Source organism: Amblyomma maculatum, chromosome 5 (genome assembly GCF_055883805.1).
Source record: "Amblyomma maculatum isolate TAMU_Amacu chromosome 5, ASM5588380v1, whole genome shotgun sequence".
NCBI classification, from domain to species: Eukaryota; Metazoa; Arthropoda; class Arachnida; order Ixodida; family Ixodidae; genus Amblyomma; species Amblyomma maculatum.
This window is the reverse complement of record NC_139348.1, coordinates 117969915-117975914: the sequence shown is the minus strand read 5'-3', so window position 1 is coordinate 117975914 and position 6000 is coordinate 117969915.

Below are 6000 nucleotides of genomic sequence, written 5' to 3'. Positions count from 1 at the left end.
GAAAATACTTTAATATAAACCCATTCCAAACCGCACTAAAGCACACATTGAACAAAAACTGAGTTATGATAATCCGGCACACATATCACATTCAAGAAACCCAACCTCATCATCTATTAAAGCGATTGACGGTTAACTAAATCATTTTTCGCATGGTATGGCGGGCCTCAATATTTTCCCGGTTAATCTGTGCCGGGTGGGGATCCAAAATATCTTTCTGTGTTAGAAAAGGATGACAGATAACACACTCCTTACAACGCGCAAACAGATTAGAGCCTCTACTAATCTCTAATGATCTCTCGTGCTCTCGTAACTGAGCATTAATACACCTGCCCGCTTGACCCACATACACATACAGGATTCCGTGATCCGGTGCTAAAGGTTATGTGGGTCAAACGCGCAGTTGTATTAATGTTCGGTTACGAGAGCACGAGAGATCATTAGAGATTGGTAGATGCTCTAATCTGGTTGCGCATCGTAAGCGTTATGAAAGCTGTTATCCCTTTTCAATAAACTTCAGATGCGAGTCAGTGCCCATCCTGTTTGCTGCTTGCTCTTCCTCCTAGTCTTTAGCGCTTGCAATTCATCATGGCTCTTCTAAACCTCTGGTAAACTTCCTTTTATACCTCTGACTGCCCCGATTCCGGTGAGCGGGTAATGCTCTATCACAATGTTTGGGCGTGCCGGGTTATCCCTTCTTTTTGGCACTGCCTCACGCCTGCACTGAGGATTTAGAGGCCGCCCTGCAGGACCCCTTCCTGGAGCGCAGCAATGGCTGGTTCACCGTGCTGTTAGTGCTGCCCCGACCAACGGGACCCTGGAATAAAGGTCCCACCGCTGACTGAATAAAATAAGGATATTTTGTCATCGTCCTCTGAAGCAAAATAAGTTATAATGTAATCACGAATGACTGCAGCCATCTATCGTCTTCACCATAAAGAGAGTTAATTGGGTCCATACATACATAAAAATGCACCTTACTCATAAAAAAAGCACTATACAAAACAGTATAGGTTACATATCCATAATAAACTTACGATAACATGATTCCCCAGAGAGGGGAAAACAGTATTAACGAGGAGGGTTCTAATAAAGGACGACAGGCATCTCCAGTCTGCTGCCTCGTACAACATAAATGCGCGTGTGCTAGCACCGCAGAAACTGCGTCTCGCCGTCCGTTTCTAACTGTCCAGACAGATACTTCCAGACGACGAGGCGCAGCCTATGCAACGCTGGATACATTGCTCGGGCGGGAGTTCGGCGCGCCTAAGCGAGGCACCTGCTTCGCCACAACACAAACAGAACCAGATATAACACAAGGTGCTCGAAAGGGTTGCGCCGTCGCCTGACGCCGGGGTTCACGCGGAGGTTAAACATCCTATATACGATTTGCCACATTGTTTCGACTACACATTCGAAAAAAAAACATGTGCAAGGCTCTCGGGAGCACGGCAGTTGGCACACTGGTCATTGGGTACAATATCCCATCTGGCAAGGCACATTCTCGTGGGGAGGACGCCCCAGCGCCTAAGCCAGTCAAAATCTCGCATTTCATTTGGCAGTCGACAAGCTGCCCACGCTCGCATTTGGGTACAGCAGGCTCTCGTTTCCCATCAGCTGAAAGCCTGCAAACGGCTACTAATTCGCTTGATGCGTATGGATGGTAGGCCGCCTACATTCTGGCAGGTCTGCATCGAGAGTCGAGTTTATCTTGGCAAATTCGCGGTAAAAAGACAGAGGTCTGTCCGCCTGTGGGCCAGTTAAAACTAAAGATCAAAAGCGCATAAATTAACACTTTCTGCATATTTGCCTAATCCATCAGTATCTAAATGGCTGGCTCGCCACGCTGTTGTGCCTCGGCCGACGGGGCCCAGGACTACGCGTCCCTCTGGGCTTATTGAAGAATTGAGGTTGTAAATCCTACATCCATCTATCATCTTCACCAATTAAACATAAAGAGAATTTATTGGATACATACATACACACAAAAACAAACACTAGTCACAAAACTAAAGCACTATACAAAAGACTATAGGTTACATATGCACAGTAAACTAAATATAGCATGGTTCCCTTGAGAGGGAAAACAGTATAAACGAGACGGGTTTTAATAAAGGACGACAGCCATCTCAAGTCTACTACACACCAGCCTTCACGCTTCTTCTTCGCCAATCACAGCCTTCATTCCTCACACTGGCTACTTATATACACTAGAAAGATCATGTGACAAAAGGTCTCGTGGAGGAGGAGAAGCGCGCACACGCCTATACGCACTGGCTATCTTTTCTTTTTCCTTGAAATACTCTTCATTGATTCCACTGCACAGATCCTTTGAGTAAAAAATGTCCCTGACAGCTTGCAGCCTGTGGATTACGAGAGTTTCACGAGTAATAACATCCGTAGCGGTATTACATAACGTCTTTCGGCCGCCTTGTTGTGTCATTTTACAGCATTCGTACCACGCTACATTCAGTTCACCGGCATTCGCACAGCACACGGCCGCCTCTTCGTTTAGCCTCCATTGAAATGCAGAACCCGACCTCGGCGGCTGCGTTTCGATGGAGGGGAAACGAAGAGGCGTCCTTGTGCTGTGCGATGTCAGCGCACGTTAAAGATCCACAGGTGGTCGAAATTACTCCGAAGTCCTCCACTACCGCTCCCATTTCTCGCTTTCCACTTTCACTCTCACCTTCCTTCATTACTTCACTTACGGCGCGGTTAAGGTGTCCACAGAAAACAAGTCAGACAGTTACTGCGCCTTTCCCTTACAAATCAATCAATCAGTCAATCACCGGCGTTCTATAATCGAATAATAAGAAACGAAATGCGCATCACACGCGACTGATACCAAAGTGGCCTATGTAGACGAGGCAGAATACAGTCACCCCACGGCACATGTGATCAGTGTGATTTCTTATAACTTCACTCACATAGTTTCTGCCTCTGCCTAAGCAAAAAAAAAATGGAGGCTTATCAAGGTTAAGCCCAGTGGATGCGAAGCATGTTAAGCAGCTGCCTCAGTGTGGATGGGGCTAAGTAACGGAGACGTAGATTTAGGTTAATTGTCGTACTTTATTTTTTGCAGCCCGACAAACACACTCTTATGGTCCGTAAATGCATGACTCTTGGTTTGCACGTCACTTATTCTGTATTGTCTTTGAGCATTTCTACCCAACACCAAGTCTAAACTGTAGCTCGGGAGGGCGTTCTTCGTACTTGTCGATAGCGCTCTTCCACCAAATGTCGGTACTGGTCGCTTCGAGGTGTTCCCTGTCCATTTCGTCCTTCGTCTTCTTGCTGCGAATCCGCTCTTCCGAACTGGTAGAAATGCTGACGGAGTCGCCGATTCCGCTAGTTGAACCACTGGTTGAGGCTTCACTTACACCCTCGGAGCGTTGTCGCCGAGCCGCATATTGAGCGCGCCGCTTGGCTAGGCGGTCTTCGCGTTCTTCATCGATTTCCGTAGCACGCAGGAGCCTTCGTTTTGCATTCCTATTATTAACGTCCTTAGCGTTTGGAGGCATCTTGACCGCATACACGCCCGGCGCAAGGACGCTGGCGCGGTTGCGGGCACAGAGACTGACGCGACGGCGGGCGCGCGCCGCTTGTTGTTGTTGTTACGAACTTTATTTTTCCACCGATGTAGGAGGCCCCCTACTCCCCGCCCCCGGCACGCAGGCCTATGGGACGGAGGCCGGGGCCTCCGCGACTAAAGACAGGCGAAGTGACAGTGTTTCTTCGCGGCTTCAGCCGCCAGGCGGACAGCTTGCTGCTGGTTGACGGGGGACTCGCTCCGCAGTAGCAGTTCCCAGGCTTCTCTACTGTTTATGTTTTCCTTGGCGCCAGGGGAATCAAGGCATTGCCAGATTATGTGATCAAGAGTACCCCTTTCTCCGCAGGTTTCGCATCTATCGTCCGCCTTTTCCTCCACTTGCGTGTGGAAAAGCCAGACGGGACTTGGGAAATTCCCAGCTTGCAGGCGCCGCCAAGCGACGGCCTCCTTGTTAGTTAGCGTTCGGTCCGGTGGTGGCAGGGACCTTCTGCTAAGTCTGTAGTGTTCTAAAATTTCCTTATAAGTTTGCAGCCTCTCGTCCATCCCATCGCAATCAGGCGGCTCTACGGCTGCCCGGAAGTAGAGAGCTCGGGCTAGCTCGTGCGCCGCCTCGTTGCCGGGGACGGACTCGTGCGCGGGGGTCCAAATAATTCGAATCTTTCTTTCAAGTTTTCTTTTCTCTAAAATTTTGGCTGCCTCCGTCGAGACCCTCCCTTTTCCAAAGTTCCAGACAGCTGTTTTGCTGTCACTAATAACTATGCTGGCTTCCGTTCCAACGCAAGCGAGCGCTATTGCAACTTCTTCAGCCGTGTCTACATTTCGGCTTCTAACGGACGCGGCGGCGGCGGGCACGCCGCGGCCGTTGACGACCACAGCCACCGCCGCCCCCGACTTCCCGCTAGCCGCGTCCACGTAGGCGACCTCCCCCGGCTTCATTTTCCCCGCTTTCTTTGCGAGCGTCTCGGCCCTCTTTTGTCTCCTCTCCTTGTTGTACGTAGGGTGCATGTTTTTAGGTAGGGGGGGCACTATTATATATTCGCGACACTCTCGTGGAATGTCTACTTTGTGGCTTGTTCCTCTATCTGACTGCAGTCCCACCCAGCCGAGGATGGTTCTGCCCGTGGTGGTTCTGCTTAATCTTTCTAGTTGCGCCATGCGCACAGCCTCCGCTAGTTCCGTCCAGTTGTTGTGCACCCCCATTTCGAGGAGGCGTTCAGTCGAGGTCGAGATGGGTAGTCCCAGAGCCCTCTTCGCGCATCGTCTGATGAGTGCGTCTATTCTCTGCCTTTCGTCTGATCTAATGTTTAGGAATGGTGTGGCGTAACATATGCGGCTAGTGATGTAAGCCTGCATTAGTTTCAGGAGGCTTCGTTCCTTAAGGCCCCGACCCTTTAGTGCGATTCTCCTGAACAGACCCGTGACTTGCGTGGCGTACGCGTTCAGTTTCTTTACCGTTGTATCGTTGTACCCATCTGCTTGTAGAAACAGCCCCAAGATCCTAATTTGTTCGACTTTTGGCACTATTTGGCCGTCTACTGTTACGCTGATGTTTATCTGGCGTTTACACCTGAGCGCCTTCGGGTTGTATATAAACAGTTCCGATTTTTGTGGAGAGCACGAGAGGCCCCTTTCGGCCGCGTAGGACACGACGGTGTCCGCCGCCGCTTGCAAGCGCTCCTCGATGCTCGCGTCACTCCCCTGGGTAGCCCACAGGTTGACGTCGTCCGCGTACGTACTGAATTTCAAGTTTTCCACTTTCCTCAGTCGCCGCTTCATCCCTGGCGTGATGTCACATATCACGTGATGCAGCGATGGTGGCGCCGCGTCGCGCGCGTCGCGCGCGACGGCGCGAACTGTAGCGTGGAGGCCTCAGCCGGGCGACGTCCGACGGCGCGATATGAGGCCCCATCTGCAGAAGGTGTGACGTCATCACGTGACGTCACATTACGTGATCTCACTTCAAGGTCAATGGTGGCCACCGCCGGGAGGCGACCGACGGCGCGATATGAGGCCCCATCTGCAGCCGGTGTGACGTCCTCACGTGACGTCATGTCGCGTGACCCCACTTCAGGGTCAATGGTGGCCACCACCGGGCGTCGCGCGAAGGCCCGAAACCTACGTTAATATGCTCCGCATAAAACGTCTACAGAAGCTGAAGAGGCAGCCATAGCGCTAGCCATCCCATCTACCACTGCCACACTCATTTTCAGCGATTCTAAAACGGCTATTCAAAGTTTCGCAAGAAGGAAAATACACCCAGAAGAACATCAAATCTTGACCTCTGGTTCCACAGCTGCCCGATCAATTCACATTGTCTGGGTACCAGGCAATGCAGGCAACCCCGGTAACGGGGAGCCCACTCATCTGCTCGAGCGCACGTCAGCCGAGGTATGACCCATATCACTCACCTCGTGCCTGGGCAAGCTCTACGAGCGAGTCATCCAGAC